This window comes from Natrix helvetica, assembly GCF_964273705.1.
Source record: "Natrix helvetica genome assembly, chromosome: 2".
Classification (NCBI taxonomy): Eukaryota; Metazoa; Chordata; class Lepidosauria; order Squamata; family Natricidae; genus Natrix; species Natrix helvetica.
In genome coordinates this window covers 65,605,449-65,624,170 of record NC_138552.1, presented here as the reverse complement: position 1 = coordinate 65,624,170, position 18,722 = coordinate 65,605,449, and the positions used below count along the sequence as shown (strand labels likewise).

Below are 18,722 nucleotides of genomic sequence, written 5' to 3'. Positions count from 1 at the left end.
TGTCCCACGGCTGTAAGTGAAAATAGTTAATTTACCAGTAATTATTATCTTTTTAAAAATAATATCCTTGTTTTAATTAACTGAACCCAATCAATGCCACATTTTGCTTTCCAGCATCTCAGTTTCAATTGACATTCCTTGCTAGTCCAAAGTATTAACTTATCTGGGCTTTGGCAGCTACAGAAATGTAGCTGTACAGCCAAGAACTCAAACAACACTACAACTACTGTGCTCTTTTCAGAGCAGAGAGATTCCCCCCTCTATCAAAGAGAGAGAGAGAGAGAGAGAGAGGAGAGAGGAGAGAGGAGAGAGAGAGCAAGAGAGAGAGAAAGAGAGAGGAGATGGACCACCCTGTTCTCATGGCACAGAGCACTGTTTACATTGCAAGACTTGACTGTGTAATACATCTGGCATTTTGGGCAGGATTCCTGAGCTAGAGGCCAGAAGCCCTTAAGCAATGATTTCGGAGGGAGGGGGGAGGGCAGAGGCATACTCAACAAATTGACCCGAACAGAGCTAGTTTGTGATGTGCAGCACTTCACTTTTAATTATTGGTAAAACAGGTTCAAATAAGCTGATCCACTAAATGGAAAGAGGAACCAACAATCCATTTATTTCAGATTTCTTTTTCCCTGAACGAGGAATCAAGTTTTGGGCACATGCTACTGAATATGCAACTTAAAAACATAAATCTTTACTCCTGGACACCTGTTTCCGAAGCATAAGTGTCAGACATTATGACATTTTTCCCAAGGCTATAATAGTATTCAGAATCCATATGCCTGGAGCATTCTAGTTCTTCTTTTTTTCTCATTGGGGCTGTGAATGAAGGTGAGCATTGGAATTGAAGTACTGTACTGTTGTTAACTATTTGGAAATTACAAAACAAAGAAATTTTTAAAACAAGTATTTTCCCCCAACTAAATAGATTTTTTAATTAATTTGCTAACCCATGCTGTATTTTCTCCTACACCACTCTTACCTTCGCTTATTTGCAAAAGCTAGATCACTTTCTTCCTGTCAAAATGCATAAAGAGAAAAAGATACTGAAAATATCAGTTTAATTTTTAAAAAAGAGAAAAATTATGCATGGCATGATAGCTTTTTTTTTTTACAAATGCTAAACCTTATTCAACTGAGACATACAGTACTTAAAGTATGAGCTTTAGTCACCCACTGAAATCAGTATGACTTCAACACAAGCAGTTTTGTCTGAATCAAGTCCATCATTTAAACAAGAAACTTTCTATCGATACAGAAATCCTAAACATTAAAGAAATGTATTTAATTTTTCCTGATAAAGCAATTTGTGCCACACATACGAAATAGAAAAACAGATACGATATTATTATTTCATGACAAGGGAACCAATCCAAAGAAGCAGAACGTAAAATCAAAACAGTATTAATATGTAGCTCTCCATTATACCCCCTAATTATCTAAATTCACTCTAATTTTGGAGGTTACTACTACTACCTGATATGTGGCTGAATAGAGCCAAGTATTAAAAATCAAGTAACTTCTAATGTCTTTTGATAATTTTATAATGAATGCAACTTTATATTATATCAAGACTTATCAGCAATTTGGTGTAAACTTTCAAGGAAGAAAGGAGACTAGCCATGTTTGCACATCATATTAAGCCAACATTTTCAGGACTTTGGCCTTACTCTGAATAGTCAGTGTGTTATTTTCCTCTGACCACAATCCTTACAGTCAGGAGCTACTGAACAAAAAAATGGAAAATTTTTGGTTGTTATTGTAGGAACACTTACTTGTTTCTTCCCTCTTTTATTCTTGGTTTACTATTCTAGTTTATTAGCAGGGAAAAGTCCAATCTTTTGGTTTACCATGGAAGGAGCTGACTTGATTTGGTTAGACATCCCTGCCAGCAGAAAAAAGTGTGACTTGCAGCTGGCCAGTCTGCACCAGTCCATTGCTTTTTCCAAATAAACCAACATTCATCAGAGTTTTCAATAAACATGTTGCAGAAACACACCCATTGCTGACAGTCGACAATCTCAGATTGGATGGACAAGACTTTAGAAAGATGACTCACATGAAAGGACTGACATGTTCTGGATGATGCATTCGCAGTTTACCCAAGGATATGAAAAAGAATGCTATTGTGGGCAAGTTAAACCTGGCATCCTAGTGGACATGGTTTTAGAAGGTCACAGCAAGGTCAACTTTGAATGAGAAATCCATATGAAATATAAACATGGCATTGTGAAAACCAGACAAATCTCCCATAGCTTCATCCAGCCAGCACTAATCTAAGCATCAGCTTTGGAGTATAATCTAAACAAAAGGATCAGTCAGTTCAGACATCTGGAAGTTGTCATATTTTGGAGTCTCCTAACAGTGGAGCACGTAACCAAAGGATCCAATTGCAGTTTCAAACCTAGTGGTCAAAGAACCAGCAGGAACAGAGAACTACCAAAATCACTGATGTCATCAAAAGCCAAGTTAAATAACAGAAGGGAGAAGAGGATGAGGATGAGCTGGGTACAGTTGAGTACCAAGCTTTTCACAGCGTCCTCATGAAAGAACTAATGGGAGGGCATTGCTATAGGAATTGGGACCACCAAAGAAATATGATTTGGCTATTAAACACCAGATCCCCAAAATAAGCATCTCCTACTGTAGTCTGAAAGTTGGAAACAAACTGCAGATTTTTTTACACATCAGATTCCACACACCCCCACCACTTTCTCAGATTTTTCCAGTGATTGTTATATCATAGTTTCCAATATACAAGCTAATCAGTTTGAACCAGGTTTGCAAAACCCTGCTCTGAAAGTAGGCTGTTAATCTTACCATAGTAAACCACTTAGAGAAAACAAGAACGAAGACAAAGGACCTTATAAACTCAAAGCAGTGAAGCCAACTCATTTCTCAAAAATAGAAAGCACACTTTCAACATTTTATTAGACTTTATGTGATACCCTTTCTGTAGCAAACATCCAATGAAAAGAATCCTCTCAAACTTTATTCTTACACATTAAACGTACTGTTGAGTACAAAAATCAACATTTAAAAAGCATGGAGAAAGGAGCTGAAAAATAATGCATCAACGAGAAAGTCATTTTGGTGTGCAACAGAAAACTAACACTAAAACTACCATATCTAGAAATTACCCTGAAATGATAGACACAAAAATATAATCAATTCAATTTTTTACTTTTAATGATACAACTATAGTATCTCATATTTTCAGTTCCCATTGTTAAGAAATTTCCTGAAACAAATGCTTAAAGTGGAAAGAAATAATTCATCCAAGGCGAGGGAAACTCTTCCAACATCTGAAAACGTTGAAGTTGGGTAAATGCATATCACTTACCAATGGCTGGTGTGCAGCAAAAGCTGCTAAACTAGCATTTGCATCTACACAATGTACTTACACAATTTCAAACTATATTCTACCTACAGTATTTGGAAGGACATCAACTTTTTCAAGAAATTGAACCAATGCTTTCTCCAACAAAGCTTCACAAAGCCAAGCCCTTTTGCCCAAGAATGTTTAAATAAAGGAGTCAAGAATTGATTTTCTGTACAAAAATTATATTCTCTACAGTACTTACTTTCATCCCCATAGTTAAAGTAAAGATTTAAAAATTCCATGGTCCTTATGCTGTTTTAAATTCCCTTCCTCACTCTTTCTGTTTTATGTAGCCTATGATTTCTTTTAGATTGTACTGGAATTGTCCTCCAACTTTGTGGAAACTTAACCAAAATATATTTTTCATACATTATACTATGACAGAAATGACTAAACAGTGGTTTGTTGAACACATCGTACTGGCCTGGTTTACAGATAACACTAGATTAGGCCATGATGGTTCACACAACTGGTGAAACTTACATATTTTAGAAAATGCTACAACAAAACAAGATGAAAACAATACTCTGGTGAAATCTGGTGAAATCCTTATATCACTATCTGCCCAGATGAGATGCTCTGCTTCTGAAAAAGTTGTCCAAACTGGGTTAAAAGACTGGCCATAGAATTATGTTCTCTTTCCCTTTTCTCCAGAGTTTAACTCCCAGTATTAACCCTGTTGTGCCTGAACCAACGATAATCATAATTAATAGTGGCATGATTCAACATCTGAATGTTTAACCACTTCAGATTTTATATAAAGTGATGCATATTCATACATTTCCAAGCTGAAGCAGGAGTAAGAGCTAGGGGTGGGGTTGAAAAACATTAGCAACCGGTTCTCTGCCCGGTTGCTGGGTGGGGGGAGCATGGTGTGGGCAGGGCCTACTTGGCCTCCTGCACCACAGTGGGAGGGGGGTGTTTTCGCCCATCCCCCACTCTGGAGGCTTTCCTCGAGCCTCCAGGAGGGTAAAAACGGCCTCTCCCAGCCAGAAACAGGGCCATTTTTGGACTTCCAGTAGGCCCGTTTTCACCCTCCCCAGGCTCCAGAGGCTTCCCTGAGCCTCCTGGAGGGTAAAAACTGCCTCCCCCGGGCTCCAAAGGCCCTCCAGAAGCTGGAAACTGGTCCATTTTCAAACTTCAGGTAGGCCCATTTTTCACCTTCCCACAGCCTCCGCACAGGCCCTGCATTTACCTGGCATGATGAATGGGCGGCTTGGAGACTCCTGGGAGTCCCCAAGTCCTGGGAGGGGAGGGGCTGGCCAGCCAGTCCTTGCAACTACCAGTTCGGTGAACTGGATGTAAAATTAACATCCTGTTCACCCGAACTGGTGCGAACTGGCTGAATCCCACCCCTGAGTAAGACCATGTCTTTGAAATCATGCCTTCTTCCTTCAATAACTGCATGCAGATGCTCCCATTTTGGGGTTCCCTTGGAGAAAGCCACATTCTTGGAGATGCCAGGTGGAGGTATGATATTAAGGAAGGAATAAATATATGACCTCACTTCTGCTTCAGTACAGAAATGATTTCATAGAAATAATAGCTATAGATGAAATCATAGCAACTAAACTTAAGGCTATACTGTAAAGGGGAAGAAGGCATCTAAGCTGCATTCAAAAAGGAAAGGAACATTGGTTATTTTAAGATTCTGAGAAGAGACATCTGTATAGTAAGATGTAAATTAACAACTCAGAGGAGATAACAGCTCATCTTGTGGCAGATTCCAGCTTTTATATACTGTTGTATCTATTGTGGTCTTAAATAGTAACTTACCAAAACACACATATACACACACATGCCCCACTGTTGCTCCAGAGCAAATAGGCCACAGATTTCTGCCTGGGAATGAATGTGCAATATAGTTGTTCTCAACTTAGCACACTTTTCTAATTTCCAGCTGGTTTTCTACTCCTTTCATTCCTAGGCAGCATGATCACAGCCTGATAATCTAGATGATGGATGGTGAAATCCATCACAACCAAAAAGCAAATACAAAATGCAGACCTGGCATACATAAGATATTGATCACTAGTTGGGTTCACCCATCACACTCAGCTATTGTATTGTGAGATTTAATTTCTTCACAAGTCATATTGCCCAGTGACAGGAATCTTGGTCAGCCCCTATTGCCACTGCTGAGCAAGAATCACAGACCATTAAGTGACGATCTCCTCACAAATTCCTGCCAGCTTCCAAAAAATAAAAGAAGCTGACAGAAAGTTGCAAGTGTCAGGTAACTTGCAAGTAGGCTCCCTGGCAGCAAGCAAGAATGCATGATTTCAGGCTTAGCGGTGGCTGCTGCCAGATGAGGTAAGATGTGCAGACAGTTACAGGGGCATGCACAAGCAGTCATTACCTCAGTGACTTGCACCCTTCCCTGCCAGTTGTTCCATTGACTTTGCTTGTGGAAAGCCAGTAGGGAAGATTGAAGATGGTGGTCACATGGCCATGAGGCGCTACAACCATTGTAAGTGCAAGTTGATTGCCAAACAACCAGACAACAACCACATGTTCACAGGGTGATATGATGGCCAAAACTTCAAGCCTCATCATAAGTACCACTTGTAAAGCACCCTCACAAGTTTGAATGGTGGCTGAATAAGTGGTGAGTAGGCAAGGACTACGGTACCTGTAGCTGCTTTTTGGATGTCAATTAAGCCATTGAGTAATAAACAGAACATTCAAGAAGCCAGTAAAGAAAATTATACATGAAATCCTGCATCCTCTTTTTGTGCTATGAAAGTATTTCCCTGGTTGTATCAATTGTGCACTTCAGGTTTATATGATATAGATAGTATGGGACAATGACAGAGCCTATGCTTTATGAAAATACTATCAAAAGTCTTTAATGAAAACTGCATCAATAAACCAAGATCTGTATCAATCATCAATCATGTTGGAATCAAATTCCAACATTTTATCCACCTTTATTAAATTAGAGTGTATAATTAAACTAGGATTTAGAGCAGGGATTTGGACTAGAGGGGCAGATGCGAAGGTGGGTGGCAAAAAGGGAGGAGAACCTATTGATGCACCTTTGCATGTTTATCAAACCACACAAAGAATTTGTCCTCTTTAGAAATCAGTGTATTTGAATGTATAATGATGGGAAGTTAAAACTTCCCCTTATTACTTACTTATCAATGCTGCAGTCCAGCAACTAAAGTATGGAATCTATGAAACTGCATTCAGGTAGTCCATGACCACAATTGAGCCCCACATTTATGTTGCTAAGTGAAACTTGTGTTAAGTGAGTTTTGCCCCATTTTATGACTTTTCTTGCCACTATTGTTAAGTGAATCTGGCTTCCTCGTTGACTTTGCTTATCAGAAGGTCACACATGACCCTGGGACATTGCAACCATCATAAACATGAACCAGTTGACAAGCCTCCAAATGTTGATCGTGTGACCTTGAACATGCTGCAACAGTCGTAATTATGAAAAACGGTCATAAATTACTTTTTTCAATACCTTTGTAACTAAATGAACTGTTGTAAGTCAAGGACTACCTGTACTTTGGTTTCTGCAATGAAAGGAGACTATGGTCATTGGCTCTGATGGAGGAGACCGGATGGTAGCCAATGGCCTTACAAAGACTTTACAAGTTACATAAATGGAAGGACCTGCCATCTCTTCATCTAGATTTTGGGATATGACACTTTTTAAAAATTAAATCCTTAATCATTCTCTTTTATAATCCTAAAATGAAAGGCATAGTTTTCTATTTAGGCATAAAATATAAAAAATAGCATTGATTATTATAACCATTATTTAAGTATTATTGCAGTTAACTTGGCTTTGCAGCTATTTATTTATGCAGCGTTTTGTAGCAGCTTTCCCCAAATGGATGCTTGCCCTTGTGTTGACCTCAAATTCCACCTCACTGCTACACAATATTAGCATGCTATCAGAAATTGGTGCAATGGTGATGGGGCACTACCCTCCATCTATGACGGCAAATAACATTTTCTGTAATACAGACCTTGGTAGAAACTCCACTTCTACCAACCTTATTTCCATATTTTCCTTGTCAGAATCATCTAATGGAAAATGAAATGCCTGTATGAGGCATGACCATCAGTTTAATATCTCTTTCATGTCAAATGTGGTCCAATTCCTATCCCAAATTCATAACAAATGGTAAAGCATTCATGCTTTAACTTCAGATGACAATTCCTAGAATTCATAGCCAATACAGACAATATATCTTTGGACAGCATCCTAGTCCAATCCGTGTCCGGTAGCAAAGCATCTGTCTCAAATGAGTCATTATAGGCTTGAGGATCTAGGTTAAACTTCCTGGGAGCTGAAGTAAATCCAAAAAATAACATGATGTTGAAATCAAACAATGCATTTCAATACTAGTGTACATATAATTTTGCAACTGTGGAAAAAATCACAGAAAGATGTAGATCACTGAGAAACAAAGTATACAATACATTGAAAGCCAAGGAAATTCAAACTGATTATTATCTGACATTGGAAAAGACTAAGCATCCATGCCATACATCCAGAGGTGAGACATAGAGTATGTATCACAAGCACAGATAGCCACTCCCCTGGAAGAGAATTCTAGCATCTAATCCCTACTTGCTCATCTCAGCAAATCAAATGTTAAGATATGGGCAGTCTAAAATGCCACGCTAGCCAGCAATTTTGCTCTGGTTTTATTTGAACCAACTGACATTTTGAAAAGACTTTTAAGTTCCAATGTGTGACCTGCTTTTAATAAAAAACTCCAGAAGGCGCATTAAATCTCAGATCAAATCAATGGGCCATTGTAGTTAATGGGCCATTACTACAGTACAAGTAATACTCAACTTATTTACATACAGGGTTTTGGCAAAACTGGCCCGTTGCGAACTAATGAGTTAAGTACTGCAGCAATCGCTTAAAAACCACCGCAAATAAAAAATGATTGACCTGCCTTATGATGAGATATGACCATGATGGCAGGCTTCATCACAGTGATGGGAGGCTTCATCACAACTTGGAGGCAATATTCAAGTCTGTGATACCTTTGCTGTGAAAGTGACACTTGGAAACATTAAAAAAAGGGCAACAGTGGGCGGTTGGACTAGATGACCAACAAGGTCCCTTCCAACTTTGTTAATCTGAAGCTTTCAAAATGAACATGTACATTAATATTTTTATTATTTTTATTATATATTAAGTTTTCTCATGATCTCCACACAAAATATAATACAGGTAGTCCTCAACTTACGACCACAATTGAGACCAAACATTCTGTTAAGTTAGACATTTGTTAAGTGAGAGTTGCCCCATTTTATGACCTTTCTTGCCACAATTGTTAAGTATATCACTGCAATTGTTAAATTAGCAACATGGCTGTTAAATGAATCTGGCTTCCCCATTGACTTTGCTTGTCAAAATGTTGCAATAGGGGATCGCATGGCTTTGGGGCATAGCAGTGATCATAAGTGTGAACCAGTTGCGAAGCATCTGGATTTTGATCACATGATCATGGGGATGCTACAAAGAATGTAACTGGGAAAATGGTCATGTCACTTTTTCAGTGATGTTGTAACTCTGAATGGCCACTAAATGAACTGTTGTAAGTAGAGGACTATCTGTAATGATATGAGAGGAGACTGAAAAATAAAACGATTCTCTACTATGAGGGATCTGTGAAATGATGCATTAAGGCCTCCATGCAACAGGGGACAACAAACAATACATATTTCCCTCTAACTTTGGTCATACTGTATCTAATGAAATTGGTTTCTTCCTAAACTAGCATGTTAAGGCATGCATCCTAGGTTAAATGCAAACTCAGGGCCTTAAAAAAAGAGAAAAGAAACATGCCATGAAGCTTTAAGATTTAAAGAATTCTTAAAATTGGTATATAAAGGAAAGATAATCTAAGACACTGATAAAAATGTGATTCGAGAGTAAGCAACTCATTATGTTTACAAAAGGTTATGAGCATTGACTCAAAATAGTAAGTTGGAAAGGAGAATAGTTTTAAAATACAGTATTGTTTCTTTAGATCTCTGATTTCTCATCTCCTCTTGCCTTTCCCCCCCTGAGATTCTGCCCACCAGGTGGGTTTTTACAATCTTTATATAAATATTTCAAGCTCTAACAGTTTTAAACATACACTACTAATCATTCATCTTGGAGTCTGGATGATCTTAAAACTCATTCAAACTTTCTTCTCGGGATAAAGTTTGAGCTGGGATTTTGTAAGCTGATCATTCACTTGCTTGAGTCTTTAAGAGCACGACATCTTCTGACACCCAGTTCTCTCCCACTCCAGATGACATTACACGAAGCAGACTGGTCTCTAATATAAATACTGACAATTTCTTGAAAGGCAATAATTTCCCAAAAGTTTTAACAACAAAAAATAAAGTGCCTTTATTGCAACGGCAACGGAGATCTATTTTAAGACATTTGGAGTATTCACCTTATTTGGCCAATTCTGTTCGGTATATTCAAACTTTCAAACATTGGGGGAGGTGGAGGGGAGAGATGGGCTGCTATGCACAATATGCCAAAGGCCTGGCTGGTCGGAATTCTGGGGAATTGCACAGGAAGGATGCTCCTTCCAAGCCAAGAGAGAGGCCATCAACTGCCAGTCTCAGGGGATAAAGCTGGCAATTTGAAGAGCGCAACACACACCCCAGTGACTAACCAAGAGATGAAAAATGATATGTATGAGGAAGGAATATTACTATTTCATAAAACCTTTGATAGCACCGTGTTCCCCCGAAAATAAGACAGGGTCTTATTTTCTTTTGACCCCCCGAAATAAGTGCTTGGCCTTATTTTCGGGCAAGTCTTATTATTTTTGAGATGCAGGAGGCGGCGAGCGTGGTCACCTCATGGCTGCTGCTGTGTTGCAATATTTTCAGGGAAGGCTTTTTTGGGGAGGAGGGCTTATTTTAGCGCATGCACTCAAAAGCCTGATTGGGCTTATTATCTGGGGAGGTCTTATTTTCGGGGAAACAGGGTACTATTTTTTTAAGATCCTAAAACAAATGGCAATTTGCTTCTTAGCTATAAATAGACCAACATTTATTTTTACAATGTTGCTATATCTATTATTCATCAGCATGATGTAATCAGCTCTGGTTTGGCTCCCTCCCTCCTTCCCATTAATGCAACACTCAGTTGTATGAATGAATGCTTGCCACCATGTCTTGTCATCCCCCACTCATTATTGGTCTTTCTGGGTAATGGAAATGGGAGTTGTAGTGCAGTATACCTGGAAAACTTCATTATTGGAGAAGACTAGTTAAAAATAAATGATCACAAAGCAAGTTACAAAGGGCACTGTATGTTACATTTGGAGAAGAAAAAAATGCCTCTCTTAATAGACTTGCTGAAAAGCATTTGTTGATAAATAGGAAAGAGAAGCTTTGGGGTCTTCTCTGTTACATTACATTATCTTCTCTAAGACTACCCCAGCTAGAAATTACAAGAGTCCAACGTGACTCAATAATGGCAGATAAAATCAGACTGTGTCTGCAGAATAATTACAGGGTTAAACAATTCATAATATACATTTGTGAATGCTCTTTTTGACTTAGTCCTATTACAATGAATGGGATTTTTCTCTAATGTTTAGCTTAACACAATTCTTCTGAGATGTATGAGACCACTTCATTGTTTTCGCTTGTACTAATGGGCTTTTGAGGGCATCTCTTCTCTTTCTATACCAGAGCATATTTGATATGCTCTAGTACAGCGGTCACCAACTGGTGGTCCATGAGAAAATTTTGGTGGTCCGCAGAAAAATTATTTGCATTTTTTATATTGCACTAAATCAGGGATCCTCAAACTACTGCCCCCGGGCTGGATATCTGCAATGAACGTTTGTGTTACTGCAGAGATTCTCCCCATTCTGGGTCTTTTTATGCGGGTTGGAGGGAGGGAGAAATTCCAACTTGGAGTCTGCTTCAGTCTCCTGGTGCAGGGCTTTGGGCGAAGTGCCGCTGGTGGAGAAGAGCCAGAGGTCCTTGTTCCAGTTGAGACAGCATGGAAGTGGCGAGTAGAGACTGGCAAGGGGCCCCTCAACGTGAGTGACATCAAGTTGGCCACGCCCACCCAGTCACTTGCCATGCCCACCCAGCCGGTCATTGGCTAGATCATATTAGTGGTTCGCGGGATTTAAAATTATGAATTTAGTGGTCCTTGAGGTCCAAAAGATTGATGACTCCTGCTCTAGTATACCCCATTAATGCAAAAACCCCAAATCCTTTAGTTCAATTCTCAGATAATCATGAATATTAGTGTCACTAGTTTACTCAACAAACTCTTTTAGCTATCCTATGAACACTGTACAACACTATTGTTGACCCTCGCCTAAAAATCTCAGAACCTTGCACATGATACAGATGGAAAAGTGAGGAAGCAAAATTAAAATAGATTTCCAGATTTTGGTTAAAAGAAGTTTAGAGAAATGACTTGCTTATTTTCTCTTGATGGAATGACCTGTTTCCAGAGTAATGTATGTAGGGCAGCCAGTACCTTATTTTTTTTATCACATGTGCAAAAATTTCAATTAAAAGAACATTGATCAGTCTTTGGAACTACAGGCCATCTTTTTTTCCTTCCTATTGCATAGTCATTTGCTAGATAAGAAGTCGATATTTTGGGAAGATCTCTAATTGTAGACCTGTCAGGATGTGTGTGTGTGTGTGTGTAAGAGAATCCAGTCACCTAAATGTTCATTCAAAACATTTCAGTGGATTAAATCATCTGAGTTCATGCAGAGAAAAAACAAAAACCATTATTTTTCTCGTTTTCAAAGAATATCGGTAGAGAAACTTCTCCTGCTTAGTCCTTTACTCTGTGCTCTTTTCTGTTTATACTTTTACTCATGGAAAAATGCAACTGTTCCTCATCTGTTCATGGCCATAATATTTACATAGGAGTCTCTACTAAAGACAAACATACATGATTGCCAATGGCATTTTCCCCCTGCTGCTGCATTGAAAGAGTAATCAAAAGGGGACCAATCAAAATGAATTCCCTGTGTATTTTAATTAACTCTAATAGAAGCGCAGTGACTTTTCAACGCAGTTACAATTTTTATGTTCTATGTCTTAGTGTAGCATAATGTATCATATATAAACCAAATGTATTTGAAAAGATAAAAAATGCTGGTGAGTAATGGATTTTGATGGTAGCGGAAAAAAACAATGCATAAAAACTGAAGAGGACAGAATAGTGGCAAGCCAAGCAATTTGTTAAAGAGAGAAACTGGCAGGATTCACTGCTTTTGTCAAAATGATGGAAACGCAATTGCAATGCAAGCGCCTCTCCTTCATACGTGCCTGTGATGTCACAAGCACATATAAAGGAGGTAGGCACTTGGATCATATCAGGAAGAGCAACTTTTATCATTTGCCTCCTCGGTGTTTGTTGATCAGTAGTTTTCTCTTTCCTATTATAATATAAAAGGATAAATTATGTCCATTCTGTCCAAAAGAACATTGAACTTTCAGGAAAAACTGGCGGCACAAGATGGAACTATCAATCTTGGATGAAGATTAGTCAGCCAAGTTGGGATTTCAGACCTAAATCCATCCTGCCTGCCTGTCTATCAAATGTGTTTGTACCTGCCCATCTCAGGGTGATTCTGGGCAGCTTATAACGTTCAAAGCTTTAAAAGTATAAGACATAAATATTTCTAAAAACAATAAAAATAGAATTACAACCAAAAGTACGATTATAGTTAAAATATGGGGAAGGAGGGAAGGAGAAGAATGCACAGGGAGAAGAGGGGGGATTTTTCTCTTAATCTATCAATTACCTCCAGGATCATAATCATGGCCCCAAGCCAGCTGACAGAGCCAGATTTTCAGGATTTGTCAGAAGGGTAGGAGCAGATCCAGTGCCATTCGTACCATCAGCTAGTTATATGAACATGCAGATGAGTTCAGAACCACAATTCAAATTGCTAGAAACAGAATTTTTACACTTGATCAGTCGCTATTAACCTACAGTAAATTAAGAACTCAATGAATTGGCTATACAAAGTCCACTGGAGAATTTCAAATAAGGAACATCAGTGCCGACTGTACCCAATCTTATCAGTCAGAAGAACTTGTGAACAAATGGGCTAGATCACACCAATGCTCTATCTAAATCAGCATTCAGTTCTCTCCCCCCACAGCCTTTTTCAAAAAGTGACACTTTACATGAGTTGTATTCAAACACACACACTACCGTTAAACCTCAAAAAAGGACACCAGTAGCCCTCCCTTAACAACAGGAACTAGGATAGAAATTTCTGTCACTAAGAGATGCAGCCATAAAACTGATGTCACATGACTGCCCAGCTTAGCAATGACAATTCTGGCAAACCCTAGTTATCATCATTAAGTGAATCACTGCCACCTGTTAAACCAGGACCACATCTGACTGTAACTTTTGAATTCCTGCCAGCTTCCCCATTCACTTTGCTTGTGGGAAGCCAACAGGAAAAGTTGCAAATTAAAATCAAATGACCCTGGGATGCTGTTGGAAATTCAAGCTAAAACCAAGTGCCTGGATGACAATCATAGGACCGTAGGATTATTCTGATGGCTAGAACTTTGATGACCACTCATGTTATTCATTCAGAACTATCAAAGGTTCAAACACTTGTTGAAAGAGTGGTCATTAAGTGAGGATCACCTTGCTTAATTTGTTTATCCTCAATTATTTGTGTAATAGCTTAAAAAAATTAAATGTGTCCCATCATTTTATCTTGGGACAAGATATTTCATTCTGGTTTCAAATGTTAGAGAGATGCTCCTGTTCCTGAATCATTTTTGGTTGCTTTTTTGGGAATCAATGCATTTTTTGAGCTGTGACAACCAGAATATTGTAACAAGTTAAGCCATATCACAGATCTATATAATGAGATTCTGATGCTGACAGTTTTATTTTTGATTCTTTCCTAATTTACCTTTTATAGTCCTGCAAATTAATATATTGATTGAAATAACAATCGTTAATTTAGACCAGGAGTATCTATCTTGGCAATTTTAAAATTTATAAACTTCAATTTCCAGTATTCCTCAGCTAGCATGACTTCTGTATTGTAACCCTGCATAATTCCATGCTAGGTCAAATGTGGCTGCTTCATTACACATTTATAAACCCAATAATTAAAAATTATTAAACATAAATAGCACAACTGGGGTATCAAATGGGGGCATAATTGCCCTGTAAGTATAGTATGCCTGTATCCATCCTGTAACATAATATGGCACAAATCAGTTTGTAGCAGTGCCATCAATTTGTAGCAGTTGTGGCCTCCAAATGCTTCAAAAAAAGATTCAAGGTCAAAGACTTCTAAGGTTTAAGTCTACATGAGGTTTACCAGAGTGGTTATGGATACTGTCTATGCAAAGATCTGTCTAGGACAGCGATGGCGAACCTTTTTGGCTCGTGTGCATAAGTGGGGGGAGCGCAGGAGGGTAGTGTGCGGGTGTGCCGCACCCATAATGCAATGCACGACACCCCCCAGTGAACATGCACACACTACAGGGGCGACCCCCCATTTTTTGCATGCTTTTTTTGCCTCCCCAGGCTCCAGAGGCTTTATAGGAGCCTGGGGAGGGCAAAAACAGCCTCCCCCCCCTCGGAAGCTCTCCAGAGGCTTCAGGGACCTTCAGGACACTTCCCTGAAGCCTCCCGAGCAGTCAAAACGAACCTCCGAGCAAACCAGAAGTGACTTCCGGTTTGCTCGGAAGGTCGTTTTGAGCACTCCGAAGGCTTGAGGGACCTTCGGGATGCTTCCCTGAAGCCTTCGGAGCAGTCAAAATGACCCTCCGAGCAAACCGGAAGTCCATTCCCGAACTTCTGGTTTGCCCATAGGGCCGGTTTTTTTGCGCTCTGGAGGCATCAGGGAAGCTCATGAAGCCTCCGGAGGGCCTCCGGGGGGTGGGGGAGGCTCTTTTCGCCCTCCCAAGGCTCCTATAAAGGCTCTGGAGCCTGGGGAGGGCGAAAAATGGCTTTAAAAAAGGGTGAACTCAGCTGGCCAGTGTGCACATGGCGCTGGCCAGCTGACAGGGCAGCGCCTTGCGTGCCCTGACAAATGGCTCCGCGTGCCACTTGTGGCACGTGTGCCATAGGTTCGCCATCACTGGTCTAGGATGACTCAGTTGATCAACTACCAATCAAGCTTATGGTTATATTGCAATCAAGAGAGGACCCCCATCAAACCTAGAAAGAAAGGCATATTCTGAGTCATTTCCATTAAAGAATATCACTTTGTTGGACCCAGGAATCATACCTTCACTGTTACAGTGAGAACCTTGTGAAACATCATCCCTTTGGAGATGCATATTATCCCAACCTTGTTAGCCTTTCAAAAGACATTAAAGAATTCGCTCCCAGGCATTTGGCCAAGGATGTTAATCTGGCATATTGTTTAACTTTGAACTAATCTTCATGAACTAATCAACTAATTTGGACATTATTAGGATTGTTTGCAAATAGTTTGCATAAGTAAGTAAATAAATAAATTGTAGTTAGAAAGGGTAGTCTCCATTCATCTGCCAGACTACAATGGTATTTTACAGTACCCAGTCAACTATAGATCTAACACTTCTTAATTCCTCTTTCTAAAAAAAAGAAAGATGTATTTGTCAGTCATTAGACCTCAGAACATACTAATCTAATAATTTCATTATTATTTCCCAAATTCATACATGGCTGCACCCAACATGGTGAGCTAGTCACAACACTTTGTCCATCCTGCTAGCCAAACATCCTTATTCTTTTTCTTTAACCATTATTATGAAAACCATGCTCATTTGCAGACTGAATTGTTTCATCATTTAATAAAAGCTAGTTAACATCAATGCACCATATTCATTTTTTTAATGGCCAGATGGTCAAAGACCAACTAAGACAATATTGTGGTGTTACAATGGGTTTGGGGTGTGTGTGTGTTGAGACAATAAAGAGAAAAGTATTAGGACATTTTTTTCATGAAATTTTTGAATTTCCAATCGATTCAGTTGTCCCAAAGGTGCTTTTTTTCAAGAGGCAACTGGACTTTCCGGTTTTTCTTTGAAGGGAATTTGCTTCTCATCCAAGAACTTCAGTTCTTCTTCAAAGAAAAACCGAAAGTCCAGTTGCCTCTTGAAAAAAGCACCTTTGGGACAACCATGATCTGGATGACTGAGACCATAGACAAATGGATTCAATTAGTAAGAAGTTAGTTGTGATTGCTCTCAGCTTGACCTAATTCTGTACCAACTCTGGGGGCAATGAAATGAAGAGTTAGATATGGTTAATAAATCCTTACCTTTCCAGTTTCTCCACTGGCACATCTTGGCCTATAGAGCAAGTCAGGATGGCAGTTCTCTGGAGCCAAATCTTTGGCAACAGAAAATGTCCATCACATCATTACCATGTTAAAGTGTTAGCTACTGAGTTGCCATACAACAAGCCTGATACGTAAACTTTACCAGTATTTAATTTGCCTCAGTTCTCTGAGTCACTTCTGAATATTATTCTCCTGACTTGTGAGTGTATTAGACACAAGCAACCAAATCCACAGGTGTAGGATTCAAAGTAGCTACTTTATTGTATTCTGCCTATAATACAGGAATTTCCCCAGTTTGTCTTAGCTTGGGAACAGATGGATAAGGTTCCATGAAGCTTATTGAGTGGGGATAGAGAGGTATTCCTGGATCTCTTACAGCAGTCCAATGATTCAAGGCTAATTCCCCACTTGAGTCCTCCCCCTGCTTGACTAGGCAATTCCCAACAGACTATGCCAATTATTACAGGCAGAATGATTGGTTTTCGTTCTGGCTATGCTGCCATGCCCTTTTAACACTTCAGAAGCACGGGAAATGACTACCAATCGGGGCCCTGCAGCAGAAACAGGGTGGAATATGACTTCAGGACTTAGCCTGGTCTTATTCAGACTAGTTTGCTTGCCTTTCTCTCCCCCCCACCCGCCATTCCATTTGGATCTCTCTCAAGTTTTAAATCATACAAAGAAAAGCAAAGTATGAGAAAAATGGGCACAAGTAGCTACAACGAGCATGAAGGCCAAGTGATGATGTAAAAAGGGGTCCTTGAAAATAGCTACTTGCTAAGCCACCACTTCTCTCATAGCAGAATGGTGGTGAAGTGATTAAAGCAAGGAAATATAAAGGAGTGATTAAAGGGGATGAAGGAGGAAACCTGGTTCAACATCTCTGACTGATTTCTGGATACCATACTAAGGAAAAACAGGTCTATTGCATTAAAGGTAAACATCCCCATAGCTGCTATTCAAAATATTGTGAAAGCGATGTCCCTTTTCTCACTGAAAAGTGTGGACCCTACGGTCATTCCATGTGACTCTTAACGTGGACTGGCACAAATGACTTCCTCTTCTTCCCAATATAAAATATTGGGGATCTGCTCTTTTCTCTGGTATTCTGGAGAGAAATAGGGACAAGGTGGTAAACTCACAGGTGGAAACTGCTAACCCACAATACAAATACTTGGAGAGAAACTGACTACTTTACTGACCAGCAAAGTGGACATGCCCACTGAGCCCCTCAATACACCCCAGCTAAAAAAAAAATCACCTGACTGCCTCCAAGGTGATAGGCAAGAAAGCATTGCAGAATTTACACACTTTGAAGCTGTAATGAGATCATGTCAGCTTAAGAAGGAAAACTACACTTAAGCTGTTTCACTCATGACAATTTACAGCAAAGGGAAAATACCGATATTGTCAGGACATGAATGGGCTGAGATAATGTACAAGTGGAGAAGACTTTGGACCATTATAACTGCCTCTAACCAGTGCCTGCATTGTAGGAAAATGCACTGTAACTTTAAACCATTTTACTGCTATCCATTTTCTTTGGATTAAGTCCCATTTAGCCCTCTTGGATCTACTTCTAAATAAATATATTACAGCACTGTGTCTCTGTAGTCCTTTTTTGTGAAGTAGAACCCCTCCTCCCCAAATGACTATTTTGTGCAATGCACTGTGACTTTGGAGTTGTGAGGCCCCTTTAATGAATGTTACTAGCAAAACCTTCAGGGGATAAACCCAACCTAGTTAGGCACTCAACCTAAAGAGTCTAGATAGTTTTTTAAAAAATGTCTATTAACAGATTGGTCAATACTTCTCCCAGAGAATTAAAAAAAGAATCTGCATAATTTACCATCTTAAAAAACAGATCAACAGTGAGGGTTTTTTTTTAAATACTGAAGAATCATTATTTTACCCCTGGAAAATATAAAAAAAAAGCAGCCATCCCTGCTTCCAGTTAAACCAGCCTCTCTCTTGAACTGAGGGAGACCAGGAATCTGCTTTGCAAACATTCCAACATGTGTCCAGTCTGTGCTTCACTT

At 39.3% G+C, this 18,722-nt stretch overlaps 1 protein-coding gene across 5 annotated transcripts in view; it reads right to left on the bottom strand.

Annotated features, from left to right (window-relative positions):
- PTCH1 (patched 1) overlaps positions 1 to 18,722 on the bottom strand; it is a 110,372-nt gene that overhangs the window by 69,857 nt on the left and 21,793 nt on the right. The gene's annotated exons all lie outside the window — the stretch shown is intronic.